The sequence below is a fragment of the Panthera pardus genome, unplaced genomic scaffold, assembly GCF_024362965.1.
Source record: "Panthera pardus isolate Hobbes unplaced genomic scaffold, ASM2436296v1 HiC_scaffold_25, whole genome shotgun sequence".
NCBI lineage: Eukaryota > Metazoa > Chordata > Mammalia > Carnivora > Felidae > Panthera > Panthera pardus.
This window is the reverse complement of record NW_026526821.1, coordinates 34,935,649-34,956,696: the sequence shown is the minus strand read 5'-3', so window position 1 is coordinate 34,956,696 and position 21,048 is coordinate 34,935,649. Positions and strand designations below refer to the sequence as shown.

The window sequence follows — 21,048 nt, the reverse complement described above, 5'->3', positions numbered from 1 at the left end:
TCTAATTTAAAAATTACGAATGAGTTATGATTGCTTGAAAGAGCCAAAGGACTCATAATTAGTGTATTCAAATAAGTTCAGATGAATTCATGTGGTCACGGAAATTCCACACACATATAAAAGGAGTCAAGACACGTTATTACCTTGACCCCATTCAATACTGTAGCTCTGTCAGGTTCTGGGTAGAGTATTCTAAAAAAAATATATCATATCTAAGCTGTCAAGTTTCTGCATGACTTAACTAATAGTACTATACAGTCTAAACAGCACCAAGTCAGGCAAAGCATTATACTGCGCCTCATGTGCAAAAGTATTTATTCTTCACACAAAAGAATATTAAAAGCACCAACTACCTAAAAAGAAATTAAAGTATCTCCTGAACTACTTAAAAGCTCAGTTAGAAGTTAAAAGCAAAGAAAGAAGAACCAAAAGCATTTTTATTTTGTTTTAAAAAACTAACCCCAGGACTTAGATTGATAGCAGCAAAATTCAATAAGCGCACATTACTTATCAAATTGCAAATCAGGCAGTGCTTCAAGTTCCTAATTATGGGAAATGATTTAAGCTCATTTAACATGAAATGTTTCAACTCTATGACTCCTTAAAGAAGCATGTTAAACTCATACAGAAAAAAATAAGAGAAACAGACTAAAGGCAATATATGATTTATCTAAATCCCTGCCTACCAATGAATTGACAGGAAAGTTCAAGGGAAACAAATCCCCTGTAAACTAAACCAATTTAAGACAAAAATCACCTTTTGAAATTAGGAATATGTGTTCAAACACCAAAATTCTTATTTAGAAATGGTAAAAAGAGCACACATGTTTTGTATCATTATTCTGATCTGACCATTCTGTTTTCCTAAATATTGCCAAGTACAGTTGATCCTTGAATAACAGGAGTTTGAATTGTGCAGGTCCACTTATGTGTGAATTTTTTTCAAAAAAAAATTTTTTTTCAAAATTTTTTTTCAAAAAAAAGTCCTACAGTATAGGACTGTAATGTATTTTCTCTTCCTTATGATTTAATAACATATTTTCTTCTCTAGCTCACTTTATTGTAAGAATACAGTATATAATATATATTAACACACAAACTACATCTTAATGATCTGTGTTATCAGGAAGGCATCTGATCAACAGTAGTCTATTAGTAAGGTTTCCTGGGAATCAAAATTACAGGCAAATTTTCGACTGCTTGGCCAGTTGGTGCCTTAAAGCCCCATGTTGTTCAAGGGTCAACTGTACATTCTTTTAAATACCTTATTCTACAAACAAGTAAAAGGTACCTGCTATGTGCAAATATTGTGCTATGAATGAGGAAACAGAAACAGGCAACCTCAGTCTAAGGAAGCTCAGAGTGTGTGTGTGTGTGTGTGTGTCCGCGCGTGCACGCGCGCACGTGTGGGTGTGCATGTGCATACATGCGTGGCTGTGTTGGGACAGAACAGTGGCAGTTAAAGTAAACATAGTGTCATGAATACTATGGGGACAGCATTTATTAAAAAAATAAATAGTAGAACTAATAAATCATCTAAATTATTTTGTTCTGGTATACTTCCATTTGTTTTGGTTACTCTATTCATAGGATTGCTTTCAGCTGCATGTATAAGAACCCCTCCCCCCCACCCAGTATTAAGGGCTTTGGCTGCCACATGAGATACCAAGACTGGGTGGTTTAAATAACAGAGACGCTGGGGACACCTGGGTGGCTCAGTTGGTTAAGTGTCTGACTTTGGCTCAGGTCATGATCTCATGGTTCATGAGTTCAAGCCCCATGTCAGGCTCTATGCTGGCAGCTCAGAGCCTGGAACCTGTTTCAGATTCTGTGTCTCCCTCTCTCTCTGCCCCTCCCTCACTCACATTCTTGTCTCTGTCTCTGTCTCTCTCTCAAAAATAAATAAATGTTAAAAAATTAAAAATAAAATAAAATAACAGAAATGTTGGGGGCACCTGGATGCTCAGTCGGTCGAGCATCTGACTCTTGATTTTGGCTCAGGTCATGGTCTCACAGTCTGTGAGATGGAACCCCATCCCCCGCCCCCCACCACCCCTGCATGGGGCTCTTTGCTGACAGCACGAAGCCTGCTTGCGATGATTAATTAATTAATTAATTAATTAATACAGAGATGTTTTTTCTTATAGTTCTGGAGGCTGTGAGTCCAAAATCAAGGTGCCAACACAGTTGTTTTCTGGAAACTCTCCTTGGCGTAAAGATAGCCACTTTCTCACTGTGTCCTCACATGGCCTTTCCTGTGTGTGCACACACCTCCCTGGTTTCTCTCCAGAGTCCTAATAGCCTCTTCTTATACGGACACCAGTCAGATTGGATTAAGTCCCAACCTAATAGCCTCATTTTAAACTTATCTCTTTAAAGGCCTTTATCTCCAAATATAGTCACATTCTGAGTTAGTGGTTAGGGCTTCAATGTATGAATTGTGGAGGGACACAATTCAGTCTATAATACCCATCAAAGCGACTTAATCAGTCACTTATCCTTCTCAATTCACAAGAAACTCACAGGTAAGTTGATTAGAGCTGGTAAAGCCACTTAAATAAGTCATCAGGAAACTGGACTCCTACTTCCTGTGCTCACTGTCACAACCACAAGATGGCATCTGCAAGTCTAGGCATCACGTCCAGGTGCCAGGAAGGAAAGGAAGAAATCAGGAAGGAAAAGTCTACCCAAAGATGTCTATCCATATCTTGCTGGCCAGAACTGGGTAAGCAGTCCCGGCTGCAGAGGAGGCCAAGGAGGGGAATATTTTCAAGTGGACACACTGCTACCCTGAATCAGAACCACAAGTTCATCAGACAACAGGGAAGTACTGTGTCCTGCGCAGCTGGCTGACCACAGATGTAGCTGTAGGGATGCCCTTAGTTGGAAGCCTGTGTGTCTGTACTATACTGATCAACCTTGCGACCTTGAATAAGTGCTCTAATCACTCAGTTTTCAAAGGTGGTAATTACACCTAACCTGCAGAATTACTCAGAGAATTAAATAGGGTTGCATTCCTTTGTCAAGCCCAGGGCACACTGTCTAAGCCCTAAAGGGACAGTGGATTTGGGGCCTGGTCTTCAAGTATCCTGGGAAATAACAACATTCTGAAAAATCACAAAGCCACCCTGTAATGACTCAAAAGAATCAAAGAACTGACTCCATTTCTTTATAGGGTGCCTTTTGACACATCCCGGTCCACAGCATGGCCTATGAGCCTACGGTCCCCAACTGTGCATGTGTGTGTACACATGCGTAACAACTCCTTTCTGATGGTCTTCGCAGCTCGAGTGAGGGGAGGAAGCACTGATTCACTAGCTCTCTGTTCCTTGCATCATACCCCTTCTGCAATCAAACAGCTGCTCTCGGGAATTTTTCTTGAGATATTCCAAACCACTGTCCCTATTCAGCAGTGAGGTATATCTTTCAGGTAATTTATGCCTTCACCTCTCTGACAAAGCCTGGAAGAGCCTTGGTTGGGTAAAAAGTGCAACATTTCCAGCCGCATTGTTGCTCTTAATCGAGGAGTGGCTTCTTCCTGGTTATCAATCTTGATGTAAAAGCTGTTGGTTTGCCACATTTATCAATGCAAGCTGAGGAAATAAAAATTAACATGTAGCAGAAGGGTGCAGGACAGCTGGCTTCAAGGGCGGCCACTTTCACCAAAGGTTCACACCCAAATCATCTGCGCTTCCAAATGCACTCCTTTCCCTCTGGTAGCGGCACAAGAGATCTCTGTATGCTGCTGATGACAGAGGGGAGAGGAACTTCTAACTAGATACTTTGAAGTTCTTTCAAAGGGAATGAAGAATGGACAGAATGAGGCCAGCCTTAAGGTTCTCAGAGGGCCTCACAGGTCCAAAAAAAGGCTAAATGAAAGGAAATATTCCCTATCTGTATTTTCATGGTGCTGTTGTGAAACCTACAGTAGCTAACCTACCATCCTTCTAAATGTTATCTCCATTTAAATCGGAATGATGATATATCCAATAATTAACATACTTCGCCAGCACCTTTTTCAACACAAAGCTAAAAGAAATTTGCTACATCAAAAAGATGCCAATTACAAAGAAGGAACCTATACCTCTTTCTTTTTTTTAATGCTTATTTACTTTTGAAAGAGAGAGAGAGAGAGAGAGAGAGAGAGAGAGAGAGAGAGAGAGAGAGAAGGGGACACAGAATCCAAACAGGCTCTAGATCTGAGCTGTCAGCACAGAGCCCGATGCAGGGCTCAAACTCACAGACCAGGGAGATCGTGACCTGAGCTGAAGTCGGACGCTTAACTGACTGAGCCACCCAGGCACCCCAGGAACTCTACCTCTTAAACCACAACTGACACCGTAAGCTTGGTGGGACGGGCAGCAGGGTTAACACCATCACAGTCACTATCATCATAGGATTCAAACCAACATCATAAATAAAATGCTCCTCCTGATTTGGGAACTACAAAAGATGCTCTCTTAAAAACAATATTCAGGGGCGCCTGGGTGGCGCAGTCGGTTAAGTGTCCGACTTCAGCCAGGTCACGGTCTCGCGGTCCGTGAGTTCGAGCCCCGCGTCAGGCTCTGGGCTGATGGCTCGGAGCCTGGAGCCTGTTTCCGATTCTGTCTCCCTCTCTCTCTGCCCCTCCCCCGTTCATGCTCTGTCTCTCTCTCTGTCCCAAAAATAAAAAAAAAAAAAAAAGTTAAAAAAATTTTTTTTTAAAAATAAAAAAAAATAAAATAAAATAAAAAACAATATTCAGCAGCGTATTTTCCTTCAATTAATTAATAGCTCTCCTGCTCTCTCTCTCTCTCTCTCTCTCTCTCTCTCTCTGTCTGGCACTGATATGTTCACAGGCCATTTTGAAAATAAAATGCTACAAGAAAATAAATACAAAGCATTTTAGATTACCAAGAGTCCCACTTAATAAAAATAATCTGATTAAATAAATACATTTTTCCTGTGAGTTTCTAGTCAAGTAGGAAAAAAAAAAAAAAGCTTCTCTGATTAGGAGATCTAACACGTTATTTTAAGAAAAATAAGCAGAACTTGATTAAAATCGAACTCATAACATAGAAAAAACAATGTGAGAGTGTGCCCAGCAGGAATGAATGATAAGCTATCTTCAGGGAAATGTCTCCTCTGGTTCTGGGATACTATCAATATCAGAACTTCTGCCAGGAAAATTAATGAATGTAGAGTTTTCAAACTACTGACCATCCTTCCAAACTGATCACTGTGCTACTTCTCAGAGGCCAGTGTAAATAATCAGGGAATATGTTTTCCCTCCGTTGTAAGTCTGCAGATGGTTTCAATTTATGTAACATGGCACCTCTTCTGCTGACTCATCAGACTGCTTCCTTAATTTGCCCAATCTGCAGACTCTGCGATAATGGCATTTAGTTATTCAATCACTTAAGAGACGATGATTTAGTCTTCCAATATGCGCCAGATTTTTCCTTTCCCCCAAGAAAGTTGTACTGTGGCTAAAATTGTCAAACCATTCAACAGGAGGACTAAGGTGGGGACACCCAACCTGGAGCTGAAATCCAGTCAGGGAAGGAGACAACTGTGGGAGGTGTGCAGGATTCAGCCAGTTGCAGAAGGGGGTCGAATGCAAAGTCAGCAAAGGCACTATGGCCACCGACCTCGTGTTCTTAGAATTTTAATGTAGCTTAGTACAGGTGATGCAAATTAAAGCATTAAAACTTCACTGTTGCGGTCTGGCTGGGGATGGCTTATATTTGGCAAATCAGAGAAACAGAATTCAGTCCTGAAAACAATAAGGAGCTGTTGAAGCATTTCAGAAGTAACACTATGGAAAGATTTGTTTTGTGCAAATTACTTTGGCTGAGTAAAGAGAATGGGGTAAAGTGGCAGAGATGTATATTTATAAAGTAGCTATTTATCCACCTCCTCCAGTAAACTGTAAAGCCCTGAGGGCAAGAGCTGCAACTCACTTGCTGTTACAGTACCTGATACTCACTTAATAGCCAGCACAACACAAGGATAAGGAATGAATGAGAGAACAACAGGGAGGCAGATTAAAACATTACAGGTAGAATAGAGGCACCTGGGTAAGTGTCAGACTTTGGCTCAGGTCGTGATCTCTCAGTTCGTTAGTTCAAGCCCCACATCAGGCTCCGTGCTGCCAGTTCTCTCAAAAATAAACATTAAATTTTTTTTTTTTAAATTACAGGCAGAATCAATGCACAGAATGTTAAGAACAAAACTCAGGCACAGGAATGGAGAGAAGCAGACAGAATTGCAAGGTACTCATGAGATAGACTCCACAAATCAGTGACTTGTTTCACGAAGATTTAAAACCCAGGATGAGACATGGATTTGGAGCGAAGTTGAGGACTTCTCTTTTGGACACACTGATGTGAAAGTATCCATAGGATTTGAATGTTAAGCTATCCAGCAGACAACAGGCTACAAGGGGAGCTCAGACAAGAGGTCAGGGATATAGGAGTCATCAGCAAATAGGTTGTAAAAATGGTAGAAGTGGATGAGTTATGTTGTACAGAAAGAAAACAGAGCAAGAGGAGTCAGGAAGAGACCTCCAGAGAATACCATTTTAAGAGCTGGGTGGTGGACAAGAGGTTCAGCAAGCTCTGTCTCTAACACATAAAACTGTAGAAGTTGAACAAGCAAGCACTTGCAGTCAAGGACTTCGGGAGTGTGTAAGGTAACAGCAAAAGTGAACTAATCTACAATCCCTCAGGTTGGCAAAGTGACATGACTTCCCCAGAGTCACCGACTCAGGGAATTTGCACAGTGGTAGCTGCTAACAGCTAGTGCCTTGCTTTCTTATACCATAACATGTGGAGGTAAGAAGAGATGAACTCTGATATTCCTTTCAGCAGTAAGATTTTATGATTCTAATCAAGTTTCACTGCTTGTTCATTCAGAACAAGTACACAAACCAAACAGAGCAGTCTACCTTTTCAAACAACAGGGCCACGGAAACGAGGAAATAAATGAGCCCAAAATCTCAGAGTCTTACTGCCATGTTGAACAAATGGAAAAATAAAGCTTGTTCGTTTCCATTCAGTGATGCTAATGATTCAGTTAAATTGACTTCTTTGAAGGGAAATTACTGCTAATAACCTTAATTTCCTCCTAGTCTCTTCCCCCAGGTACCTGACATTTTAAGTAAAATATTTTCATAAAATATTAAAAGCAAAAGAATTATATGTTACGTATCCAACTCCATATTGACAGACTTTATGAATCTCTTCTGTCTCAGCTGTCTACAGCCTATACTTTTGGTTCTTCAGATAAACCCATAAAGTTTTCCATTCTATGCATATGCCAAGAAACAGAATCCATTTCAAATGAACCAAAAATTACCAAAAAAAAAAAAAAAAAAAAAGGTTTCTCTAAGGCCCACCACACAAATCTTACTGATGTTAGCCATGTGGCATGGTAGAACACTCCCATCTTCAATTTAAATGTAATCACTGTAGCTGTTTGCTCTTTTTTGCCCACCAAACCAGGCCATGGGCTTTCCACCCTGGCCTGACCTCTGATACCTCTGCTAAGGAATGGCAGGTGGGTGGAGTCCACCATTTGACTCCCCAGACCCATTTGCCATCCTTCTCCAGCCTTGCCTCCTCCCCTGTGCCCTTTGGTTTCTGACTGGATTCAGCTAATGGATGGCACCAGACAGAAGCTTGGGGGGCAAGGGAAGCGTGAGGCAGGCATATTTATTCCCCCACGGTGTCCCTGCAGGCACATTCCAGGTCGACTGTGTCCCCCTACGAAAGGACACAGCTCATGCCAGACAGCCCTTCTTTCCCCTTCAATCAGAACAAGAACAGCTCCCCACCATTGCTAAGTCCCTTTGCAGCACCCACCTGGTTGTGTTCCCTACACCTGCCCATACCTTCCAAAGGGTCCCTTTATTAAACCCTCTGCAGGACTCAGTTTACACATGCCATCTGTTCCTTGGCAGGCCCTGAATGACACAGAGTTAAAGAGTGACCAGGTGGGGCCCTCCACTGTGGCTCTCACAGACATTATCAAAGGAAATTGTCTGTAAACTGTAAATCATTGCAACATTTCCATGAGCAAAACCTAGTACACACTTTCTTGAATAGCAAGGTTTCGATGCCAAGGAAATATAAATGAATCCTACCATATTTCTACAATTCAGCGTGCTGTAAAAATAAACATGCAGAAGGCACACAATCAGAATCCGAATGTCACTGCCAACCTAACCAGAAATTTTTTTAAATGGATATCTGGAGAGACATGAGAGAACCAAAGCCATCTTTAAAAACAGAAATATTTCACTTTCCTACACTTTATCCAGATCAAGATTACTAAACCTGATCCCACGATACTTTAAGGTCAAGCAAGTCAGTCTTTCAAGGGATGGCACAAAATTCTAAAAAGTACTAATTCACTTCGTGTTATTGGTCACAACTATAGTTGTTGAAGTTGTGACTTCTGAAAAAAATTGAGAATCGGTGACCTGGATTTTCTGCATTTTCCCAGTATCTCTCTTTTAAATGAAAATAAAGAGTGGTTTCTAATGTATATATATATCATTTGTCTATATATCATTTCTAAATATTACCAAAATTACCTTCAGGTATCTATTAAATAATAAATCTCAATAAAATAGCATTACCTCTGAACTTTATAATTCTCTAAGTAGAAAGTAAATGAGATTCTTAAATAAGTAAGTATTTGAAAGTCAAAAGCTATAAATACGCCTGGACAGAATTTTTAGCAATGAAATTAACTTGATTTTCTCAGGTCAAAATCAACCTTTGTTGCCTTTCCAGTGCCTCACTTCTCTGACCACATATTCAAGGGCACTTATGACATGTCCCTGGTGTGAGAAATCTAGAATTTCACAGCTAACCAAACTGGTCAGAATACAGATTTTCAATTCAGAGTCTACAAGGTATCTTTTTACTAAGGAGTTTTTAAACCGGCCTCTGAACTGAGAATTCATTTTGATTAAGTATTGCATTTTCAAGAAATTTAAGGACATAGGCTATTTCTCAAGTCATTTCCTGGTGCACGGTATATAAATGAAATCCCACTGAATTAGTGAAACAATGTAACAACATGAGACAGGCTTCAGTTAGAGGATATGTTCATAATTTGAAGTTCCATGAGATAGAAATTCCTTGCAGGCCTTTCTTAAAGGCAATTTGGCATTGCTCTCTCAAAATGTAAAATATGCATACCCCTTTGACCAATTAGTTCTATTTCTAGGAACTTAGCTACAATAAAATCTTGCACTTGTGCACAAAGACCTATGTACAATGATCTTCCAATCTTCCAGTGTGCAACAGTGAAAACAGGTGAATGGTTAAATAAAATATGGTGTACCCACACTACCAAAGTTTCTGTAATGTTAGAAGGAAAAAGATAACCAGTACAGAGACATGGGAAGAGCTTCATGACATACCTTAATTGGACAAAAGCAAGTCACAAAAAAATGTAGACAGAATAATGGTACTTATATAATAATAAAAAGATGAATATATACTTACACACATAAATGCACAGAAAAGGGAGAAGAAACAGGCACTCTAAGCTGTTGCCAATGATCATATTTGGGGATAAGTGCAGGTGGGTAAGAGTATTTTACATTTTGTTTCTGTGTTTCTATATTGTCATTTGGATTGGTACATATTAATGCATCACATTCATCATCTTAAAAACCAGTGAAAATAAAAAATTAACAGAAATCCTAGAAGGGGTTTGGTGATTTGCCCAATGATAATGCATCAGCAGATATGGGAGAAATCCATCTCAAAGGGACTTTACTCTGATTTGATCACTTGTGATCACTCATTTAAGAACCAAAAGGAAAATGAGGGCTGTTAAGTAGATTGCACCTTGCAAAGCTAACCTGCAGAAACAGATCTACATTCTGTATGTCCAGGACAGGTACAGCAAACACCAAATAGCTGGGGGGTCGTGGGGGACTGGTTTGAGTTTGAGACTGTGATGTATGCAAAAACCTGCATGTCCCCATAAATGAAGTCACCTAATTCTCCACACTTACGGTGTTCTTGTTTTATTTTTTTTAATTTTTTTAACGTTTACTTATTTTTGAGAGAAAGAGACACACACACACAGAGCACAAGCAGGGGAGGGGAAGAGAGAGAGGGAGACAAAGAATCTGAAGCAGGCTCCAGGCTCTGAGCTATCAGCACAGAGCCCAATGTGGGGCTCAAACTCATGAACCATGAGATCATGACCTGAGCCAAAGTTGGACACTAAACTGAGCCACCCAGGCACCCCAAGGTATTCTTATTTTAAAGCAGCACCATGTAATCGGAGAGAAAACCATGTCCTACCTCCCTTAACTTTGTAAATTTGCTAACGTCTTAGAATAATGAGGGTGAGGAAAAACAGGCAGAAATTCAGAATCTAAGATCTATATGCACTGAAAATAAATGGCCATAGCAACCTTTGTAAGAAATTTAACAGGAAAAAAAGCCACGCATGAATAAAGAAGATGCCATGCTTACTTAAAGATGAAAGTACAGTACTGACCCTTTCTAGTACTCAGCGTTTCCCAGTGCAGTTGACAAAAGGACCAAAACGGGACCTGATGGGCAGAATTCGTTCCACAAGTGGGTTTTGTTTGGCCACCCCAGGGGTTGACATGCTTGTTTTTCTTTAATTCATTTCTAAACATTTTTAAATGAGATCACACACTTAAAAATAAATCTGGATTTCATGCTTCTCTTAAGATTGTAGAGAATTTCCATGCCCACCTGGCGCAAACGTGTCAGCCCTGCATGGCAGCTGTTCCCTAGGAAGGGGCACTACGGGCCTCCTGGATACATGAGACCTCTACCACTCCCTAAGGTCTCTAACACCCAGGCAGCTACCTATTGTTTACCTGGCCCTCAGAAAAATAAGAGTGTGCCACACCCTGGATGGCACCAGGAGGGACCTTACCAGGTAAAAGTTGGCCCTGCAGAAATCTAAAACTCTTTTTTAGGCTACCCCAGAGTAGTAGTTAGTAATCTCCTTCTCTCAGACTCTGGCCCATGCACCTGCAGAAACAAAACTATGTAGGATTAGATGAAGACCCGTGGTGTGATGCTCAACTTCCTATTTCAATGCCATGTTTACAGCAGGGTTGCCAGAAGCTTCTCTGTCATCCCTCACCCCAGTCACTTAAAATAATGGTCACAAAGCTTTTGTTTCCCCATGTTTATTTATTTTGAGAGAGAGAGAGAGAGAGAGAGAGAGCGAGCGCACAAGCAGGAGAGGGACAGAGAGAGAGGGAGAGAATCCCAAGCAGGCTCCACACTGTCAGTGCAGAGCCCGATGTGGGGCTTGATCTCACAAACCTTGAGATCATGACCTGAGCCAAAATCAAGAGCCAGATGCTTAACCCACCAAGCCACCCAGGCGCCCCAGGTCACAAAGGTTTTTATGGCAACAAATCCTTCGGCAGCATGTACCTCAGCTGCAGATAACAGCCCAATGGTTAGAAGTCGGCGTTCCAACATCAGTCTCCCTGGGTTTGCATCCTACCTCTAAACTGAACCCCACAAAGTCACTTTACCTTCCCAAGCCTCCAAGTGTAAAATGGAGAGACTACCAGTAACCACTCAAAAAAGGATTAAATGACAGGGCACACTTTAATTGCTCAACAAATGTCTATTGTTTTGTTGCCGCTGTTGCTGTTACCATGTAAAGTGGAGACACTGAGTGCACCCACTGAAGCCCCAGTGGGAAAACAGGAGCCACCAAGCCTCCTAACACCAGCGACCTCCAAACTGCTCTCGTGGATACCTCTCTCCTTCCAGGCCTCGATGGCTTACTATGGTCTCTTGTACAAGCCTGGCGGGAGGCACAGATGACCTAGTGACAGCATCTGACTCACTGAGTGACAGTCACCGAATTTGAGGCAGTTAGGGCTGAATTAATGTCACATGCCCCTGTCCAACCGCAGTCACAGAGAATCCAGAGGAAGATCTAGAACCTCACAGCAGCCCAAAAAGGTGCCCAGAACTTTCTGTAACTTGCAGGGAGAGCAGAGCAAGCGTCCTAAGTTCTACAGGAACTGACTCAGCCTGCTTTGTAAGGATAGGTCCAACATCTGCTCCTACAGAGGAGGAGAACGAGAGGGTGAGCAGTAACCCTAGCAGCATCAGAAGGACTGATAACAGTAGCAGCAACAGCAACAGTAACACAACACCCAGTATCGTGCACAGTACAGTGCCGGGCACTTTTGTCCTATGGAGTCATTCTCCCTGTGTTACAGACGGGGGAACTGAGTAGATGCCCAGGGTCACACACTAATAGATAACACAGTCAAGATTTGAACTCGGGTCTGCCTGATTCCAACACCTCAGGGTCTTAGCAACGTCACACTGCTGAAAGTGTGCAGCCCCTGCCACCCCCACCACCCCGTGCTTACCCTCCACCTGTCTCTAAGACGAAGTGTTTCTAGAGCAGTTGTCCTTTACCTTCAGTGGGGTCACAGACCCCACCCTCAAAATCTAGTGAATTGTATAGACCCTTATAAGCATAATATTTTTTTAAGTGTATTTATTTATTTTGGGGAGAGAGAGAGAGAGGAAGAATGAAAAGGGGAAGGGCAGAAAAAGAGAGAGAGAAGGAGAATCACAAGCAGGCTCCACACCGTCAGTGCGGACCTCAATGCCAGGCTCGAACTCACGAACCACGAGATCATGACCTGAGCCAAAATCAAGAGTTGGACACTTGACTGACTGAGCCACCCGTAATATTTTTAAACGCATAAAATTAAGTGCACAGATGCATGGGTGGCTCAGTTGGTTAAGCATCCAACTCTTGGTTTTGGCTCAGTCATGATCTCACCATATGTGAGATCCAGCCACGTGTCAAGCTTGTGCTGACAGCACGGAGCCTGCTTGGGATTCTCTCCCTCTCCCTGGCTCTCTGCCCCTCCCCCATTCACACTGTCTCTCAAAACAAATAAACTTAAAAAAAAAATAGGAAGAGGGTACCTGGGTGGCTTTGGCTCAGGTCATAATCTCGTGATCTATGAGTTCAAGCCCCACATTGGGTTCTGTGCTGACAGCTCAGAACCTGGAGCCTGCTTTTGATTCTGTGTCTCCCTCTCTCTCTGCTCTTCCCCCACTTGCACTCTGTCTCTCTCTCAAAAAAAAAGTAAAATAAAATAAACATTAAAAATTTTTTTTAAAAAAATGAGGCACCTGGGTGGCTCAGTTGATAAAGTGTCCAACTTTTGATTTTGGCTCAGGTCATGATCTTGTAGTTCATGGGATCTAGTCCCACGTCGGGCTCTGTGCTCTATCCCTCTCATTCTTCCCCTCCCCCACTTGTACTCTCTGTTTCTCAAAAATATAAATAGATAAACTTTAAAAAAATCAAGTGCAAAGGAAACTACATTGGAATATCCTTATCGAAATAATTAAAGAAAAACAAACTGGACATACCTAGTAGTATATGTGCTTTTTTTGCAACCCATTAAACATCAAGATTCAGAGCGACAATAATACTTAGTCTGTCACTTGGAAGTAAGTGCAAATAAAGATGTAATTCATTTGCCAGCTATACTCACAGACCCACCAAAGTCCATCCTGAAACCATTACGAGGTAGACCCAAGAAGAAGAACTCCTGTTCTAGAAGTGAGCGCAAGCTGTCAAGTGTAAATCTAATGGTCTGTGTGGTCTCTTCTCTCTGGATGAGCCGCTTATCACTAATTACTTCAAGTGACCCTCTTCCTCTGGTTCTAAAGAAATGGCTACTTCAGCCATGTCAGGGAGCCAAAAACATCCTTTAATTGTTCAGGAGGAAAAGAATGCTTTAAGAGCAATGGATCTTAGAGCAGTGATTTGCCTGGCCCAAGGGTGGTGTGGTAGCTAGAGGTAGAATTTCCCAACCCTCAGCATACCAAAGGATCATGGGAGAGGAGCCCTGAAGGAGACTCCCAGTCAACAGGATAAGATAAGGCTATCTGGCCTTCACTTGGTATGCGACCTTCTCATTGAAGGATTTATAGGTAGTAGGCTACAGAGGTGTTCAGAGAAAAACTTTCTTTTGATTTATGTATCTTTCAACTATTTTGATTCCTCAAAGAACAGAAAAGAAAAAGTGGATAGAGTTCATGCAGAGAAAAATAAAAACTGCTGACCATTCATCCTCTTGCACAGAAGGATCTCCCAGCTAAAACCTGGAAGGTAGGGTTTTAGTGATTCCACTTCCTCTATGAACTTGGGATTACACCTTGAGCATATGAAAAGCATCCAAAGGCATGAGCTTCCACAGAGACTTTTACAAAGTGGGATTTGGGGGCGGTTGTTGTAATTAAGTGAAATTGGCCTTCAGAATAAAAAGCAACTCTGGGTGATTTCTTTTTTTTTTTTTTTTTTTTTTTTTTTGAAAGCAGGCTTAATTCCCATGAGGGCAATGCAAACTTTTCACTCACCTACTCAGTAATGCATTATCACCCAGCTCTACTTCCACTGGGGGAGTAGAAGTAAACCACCCATTTTTATATTTGGTTAGCTAAAGAATCACAGCCTCTGAATGTGCCAGACCTTTCTATTATTCTAAGGTATAACTAGACAAACAATACTACACCTTGAGGAAGTATTTCTACTTGAAAGGGGAAGGCTTTATCAAAAAAGAAACTATGACACAGAAAAACAAATAACAAAGAATGGGGGAAAGACCTATGTAAGGTTATTGTATTTCCTAAACACCACGGGGGAGACAAAGAACACAGAATGGACAGTAATGAAAACTAAGCAGTGTCCCTGCAGACACAGTTAATACCTGAACGCCACCAGCAAAACCACAGAAAGTCGCTGCTGCCCACCGTCAGCAATGAAAAGCTGTATTTATTTCTCGATAGACGGTGGGTCTTTTTGGCTGACACTAATATGGCCTACAAGTTCACATTACAAGGGGAAAATCACCTATTTTAGAAACTTCAGTCTGGACATGAAATACTAAGTGTGATCATTAAAGCGTCTCCATTAGTCCTTGACCTCATTTTGCGTATAAAACGCAGAAGTTCTTGGTTTGACAAGACCTACTGTGATAGCCAGTTTATTAAAAGCCTAGGTCATGAATGCCAATAAACACGCGGTTTCATCTCTACTTTACAAGTGGTCACAAAGGACGACAACTTAGCTGCAATCTGGTAAATAATTTTAAGTTTCAAAGAATATCTTTGCTTCTCCAAAAATATTTGAGTTCACCATTAAGGGCATTTGTGGAGAATATGAGAAATAATCTTTCTTTTCTATGACTACATTAAGTGCTGTGATTCAAAAAGATAAAAATTTATTCTCAATACAAGACTTTAAAACGTCAACAATCAAACTCAGCAGCTAATTACTAACAATTTTTTAAAATAATCCATAAAACGGGAGGGGGCGCCTGGGTGGCTCAGTCGGTAAGTGTCCGACTTCAGCTCAGGTCATGATCTCGCAGTTCGTGAGTTCGAGCCCCGCATCGGGCTCTGTACTGACAGCTTGCTCAGAGCCTGCAGCCTGCTTCAGATTCTGTGTCTCCCTCTCTCTCTGCCCCTCCCCACTCACACTCTGTCTCTCTCTCAAAAATAAAAATAAACACTAAACAAATAAATACATAATCCATAAAACGTATTACTTAATTGTGATATTTGAGTTTGCTGACCACATCTGAAAGTTTTAGGATGGAAATGCAACACAAAATCCAGAAGCTGACTTCACTCCTATCACATCCGTTCACAAATTAGCACGCCAGTTTGATCCGTTTAAGGAAAATACAGCAGCAAGAAAAGTCACTTTCACCCCAATTTTAACTTAAAGGGGTTGGAATAACTACTAGGTAAACACATTTCAATTCTTAATAAGTATAACTGGCCCATGTTACCAAAATCAGCAGTACACACGAAGGCAAAGACAGTTGGATGCACTCTTGGGAAAGACAAAAGAGCAGGGTCAAAGGCACTGGCTAGGTCTCTGCTGGACATGAAATAGCTCAAAGTGACAGATTTTAAAGATTTTAAACGTCCACTTCTGCAAAAGCTTTTTGGTAACCCTACCACTCTTGAAACCTCCAGTTTTCGCTATCTCATAAGCAAAAACATACCACCTCAAGATTCCAGGGACATAAGCAGTTTAATATCATTCACATTTTTAGGCACACAAATATAAAACTCAGAAGACAGTATTTGAGAACAAAGCTCTTCTGTGTGGGTGTGCATTTGTAAAATAAAGGTAGAATTATTCCGACAGATAGAAATGTGTATCCAGTGATCAGAGTCTTAGAAATTCTGTTTTGACAGTTACTTGTAGAATAGCATTTTCAACAGCCATTAATTCAAAGCTGGGTGGTGATATCATCAAAGCTAAATCAAAACGAAGTTCGGATGGTTGAGTAATAACACAATTAATCTAATAGAGGGTGCCTTTAGCTCTGCTATGTTATATGCAAAGGGTTACTAGCTCTGGCAGCAAATCTCGTAATATAAAAATGCCGATAAAAAATGCTCTTAAGAAGTAAATTTCTATGAAAACAGGTGTTCTCCCAAGATGGCAATCATTTATTAAACTTCTACAGTTCAAAATGAAGATGACATAATAGATTGAAACACCAGCTGAAAACTATGCAAGACTGTCCTATGAAAAACACAGCATTCTAGATTACATAACATGGATAATGGCAGATTAAACCACTCGCCCCTACCTAGCTGGATTTCTGTGCTTCTAGAGGACTCTACAACTTAGGCCACTGAAGTTTGAAGAGTACGTAACATTAGGTTCTCAGTTCAACCACATGTTTTTGAAACCAAGAGTCCTGAAAAAACTAAAAGGATAAAGTTAAATTTTACACACACACACACACACACACAGTTTGTCCTGAAGAACACAGTTCCTTAGACACTTTCTTACCCTCTTTGTAGATGGCCCAGGTAAATTCACCAGTTGCTTTTCCTAGTCATGTTTACTCTATGAATCTTATTTCCCTTTAAAGAGGAAACTCAATACAATTTTAGGTATCATAGAGCTATGTTTGAATGATATTATTGCCAGCCAAACAATTATTAAGCATCTATTTCCACACACTCATAACTTAACTTATAGACCACCATGTATCATATTTATGGCAAAAAAAAAAGTGACCTGCCATTAATGGTTTGAACGAAATTAAACTTAAAACATCTGTGTTTATAACAATAGACTCACTACAAGAGTATAAAAAAAAAGAGGAGTAGGAAGTGATCTCTCAAATACATGCAAGTGTTTAAAAATATAATGGACATTTGTATTTTCTCTAGAAAAATGATACTTTATGAGAGTTTTATGATTCTAGATTAAGGTACATTTAGAAACAACTGGAAATTGAATTCTGTATTTCCGTATTTCTATACTGTCCTGCCTATAAAGTCTACAGTCAGAAGTACTGTACTATATAAACAGGGTCTAATTAGTTAAGGAAAAGGCAACTTTAAAATTCTGAAAATAAGACAGCCTTTAATCTCCATCACTCATATGCCTTTAGGAGGCAGAAACACTGCCCCCCACCGAATGCTGGCCTGTCAGTGTTGTTTTAAGTGGAAATAATCATTTCTATTACCTCTCCAGAAGAGGTAAGAAGATCCCCATGCATACACATTTACATGCTTTGCACAGTGCCAACTATTTCCAACCAAAATAATCATATACACGTCGGGCCGAGCTATTTCTAGCCAGAAGCGGTGTATGTCTGCACCGAGTCTGAGGAAACCCAGTGGGCGATGATTATAGAGGAGGGGGTGGCGCGAGGACCCCTGCCTCCCGCGCGCTCGGCGCCTCGCACCCCGCACCTGCACCGGCTCCCCGGCAGGGCATCCGGGTGCGCGCGCGCGCGTCCGGGACGCACCCGCCGGGAGCAAACAAGCCCGGCGGGCCCGGGCGGGCGGGAGCATCCTCGGGCGGGACCCGAAATGCCTTCTCCTACCTGTCACTTGGCCCGGAGCTGCTGCCGGGGATGCGGCCACGGCCGCCGCCTGGAGACCCAGTGTGTGCGCGCGCGTGTGTGCGCGCGTATGTGTGTGAGATCTTGTTTGCGGTGCGGCTCACTTACTGCTCCCCGCGCCACCAGCCCCCTCCCCCCGCTAAAGAGCGGGCCGCCGAGCCCCCTCCCGGCGCGTCCGGTCCCGCCCTCCCGCCGGCCCCCGCCCGCCCCCAGCCTCCCCGCCTCCCTGCCTCCCCGCCTCCCCGCCTCCCCGCCTCCCCGCGCGCGATCCTCACCTCTGCCGAGGGCGGGGGGTCTCCGCGGGCGCTCCTTGCCGAACCCGAGGGGTAGCGCCGGCCCGCTCCGCCCGCCCGCCCGCGGGGCTCGGCCTGTCCCCGGCCCCGGGCCCTGCCGCCGCTTCGTGGCCGGCCGCTCCCTCCGCCCCAGCCCCGAGTCTCCCTCCCGGTTCGCCTCCCGGCTCCAGAGCCCAAGCTGTCGCCTCGCAGCCCCAACCTGCCCAGGCTACGGAGCATGCCCAGTGCGGCGCGCCCGGGCTGGGCTGGGGGTGGGCAGGGGCAGGGCTGGCCGCCCGGCTGCCGCGAGCCGGCGGGCGGGGAGGGGGCGCCCGGCGGGCCGGGGGCGCAGCCTCGCGGCCTGGGGCGAGCGACTCTTGGAGGGTCGCGGACCGCGCTGGGAGGAGGTGGGTGGGGCATCCGGGAAAGCCGCCTTGCGGGGCACTCCTCGGGGGTCTCCCCGGCAGTCCACCGCAGCCCCAACCCCGCGGCACGTGCCCAGTGTCTGGGGGTCGGGGTGCGCGCTGGGTGGCGCGGGGCGCAGAACCTTGGGGGTAGGGGGGAGTGGCACCCTGCTCCGCTAGGAGACCAGCAGCGTGGGCCCCGGGGCGGGAGTGGCGGTGAAAAGTGGAGGGGGGTCAGGACTGGCGGCAACTGGTACCCCAAAGCGGCTGGCGAGAGGTGGGGGAGGTGTTTATTTGATTACATTTTGTTTTATAAACACATAAAGCGCTTACAGGGCTTCAGGCACTATTCTAAACGCTTTTTATTCAAGTAATCCTTAAAACAATCTTCCAAAGCAAGTGCTATTATCCCCCCCCCCCCTTTTTCTCTCGAGGTTTAAACTGAGCCACAGAGTAAGTGGTTCCAAAAAGTCCTCCCCCAAGTGCAACCTCAGAGACGCAAAACCCCCAGACTTTGGTCCCTGGAACGCCGGGGCTCTGCTCCAGCCAGTTCTTGGCTTGCCTCTGTCCTACGACGGCACGCAGTGGATCCGGGTCCCCTTCGCACTCAGACCCTAACAGAGCAGAGTCTCGCATCACTCTTTGTGTGGACCCTCAACGCGTTGCTCCAGAACTCCCGGGAGGGCTCCCTCCTCCCCCAGGCCACTCCACCTCCTCCTCCCGGCCGGCGGGCACCAAAACCCGGAGACGTGGCACCTGCGCATTGGGGACTGGGGCCACGCTCGCAGCTAAACTGGGCATGCTCAGCCGCCTAAGCAGGTCCGGCTGGCTAGGAGGAGAGAGCGAGCCTGGCTGCCCGTGCAGTGTGGGGAATGGACGGGGGGTGGGTGTCCAGGCTCTTGATGGGCAGAAGCAGTTGTAGATACCAAAGTCTCCTTCCTCCGGCACATCCTGGCCTTTTCCAGGCAGGGCTAAAAGGGGGCTGGCAGCTGGAGGGGGGGGGGGGGGATCAAAAGTTTATCAGCTGGGTATCCTTAAGTGGGAGGGGGCTGAGCGCCCACTGACAACTCCCCAGCTGAGCGGCTAAGCTGGAATTTTAGCTGAGCCCTGAAACAAGCGCCTAAGTGAGCTGAGCCTGTCTGCTTGTGCACAAGCCAAGAAAAATAGCCTAAACCAAGTTTCCCAGCCAGTCTGGAAAGGAAAGGAAGACAGATCCCAGGGAAAAGCTGAGTGGCTCTTCACTGTGCAGGGGTCTTCAAGATGTGGTGATGTTGAGTGAGGCCAGGGTACTCCAGCAGCTCTACTCAAACTGTAATGTGCACACAGATCCTCTTGTTAAAGAGCAGGTTTCGATTCAGCAGTTCTGGGGTGGGACCTGAGATTCTGCATTTCTAACTAGCACCCATGTCACGCTGATTTTACTAGTTTTCAAATCAGACTCTGAGTAGCAAAAGGTTAGGGCAGTATTTTTAGGACTGTTCTCTATTTATATTTATGAAAACTAAGGTTTAGAAAGGCTAAGCAAGTTGCCCTGGGTCACACAGCCAATAAGTAGTGTAGCTAGTGTCAAACCCAGTGCCTCCAGGACATCCTGTTGATGTTACTGTATTCCTCCAGTATCACTCATACACAGATGAGCTACAAGCTATCATCTATGTGTCTTGACCATTTTTACAGTGGAATTTCATTGAGTATGTAGTGCACTTAAACATATAGCATCATTTAGCCTCTGCTGTATAAAGCCACACCAAAATGTAGTAGCCTGAAACAACTATTTATTAGCTCACAATTCTGTGAATCAGCAGTTTGGGCTGGAATCAACAGATCAGTTACACTGTTTTCTGCTGGGCCCACTCACTCTGTTGCAGACATGGAAAGCTTGGAGCCTCATCAGATGGCTGGGAGGAAAGAGTGTTCTCTCTATATGGCTTCTTCACATGGAGAACTTCTGGTTTTCAGCAGCAAGCAGGGCAAGCCTCAACTTAAAATAGCATTTCATACTTCCTTTGGCTGATGTCCTATTCACCAAAGAAAGCCGCATGGCTATGTCCAGATGCAAAGCATGAAAAAAAAAATAATAAACTTCATTCTTTGATGAAAGGAGATGCATGATGAAAGGGTTTGTTTGTTTTTCCAATCTACCACACACACCAACTTCCATAAAACTAGCCCTTTTGCCCTAGAGTTCACTCAAGGTTGCATAGATTAAGCTTATCTTTAATTTTACATATTGCTAAACCATGCCATAGCAATCATTTGTTGTTATGCTTAGGCCTTCAATCTAATAGTGAGTTTATTAAGGAATCTTACTTAACTCAGTTGTACTTAGCACAAAGTACTGAGTTCAATTCAATTCTAAATTCTCTTTCCCTCCCTTTAATGCTATCTTAGATAGCCATTCACTCAAGAAACATTTTTTGAAACTTTTAAATGT

At 43.5% G+C, this 21,048-nt stretch overlaps 1 protein-coding gene across 10 annotated transcripts in view; it reads right to left on the bottom strand.

Moving 5' to 3' along the window:
• PLCB4 (phospholipase C beta 4) overlaps positions 1–18,432 on the bottom strand; it is a 420,803-nt gene extending 402,371 nt beyond the window's left edge. For 5 of the 10 annotated variants that reach the window (XM_053890428.1, XM_053890431.1, XM_053890423.1 and 2 more), the window contains exon 1: positions 18,214–18,430. The gene's annotated coding sequence lies outside the window, so the exon portion shown is untranslated. Of the gene's footprint in view, positions 1–17,920; positions 18,057–18,213 lie in introns of those variants that run through there. The other 5 variants (XM_053890426.1, XM_053890424.1, XM_053890432.1 and 2 more) reach the window with 2 other exon arrangements.
• Between the last annotated feature and the right edge of the window lie 2,616 nt (positions 18,433–21,048).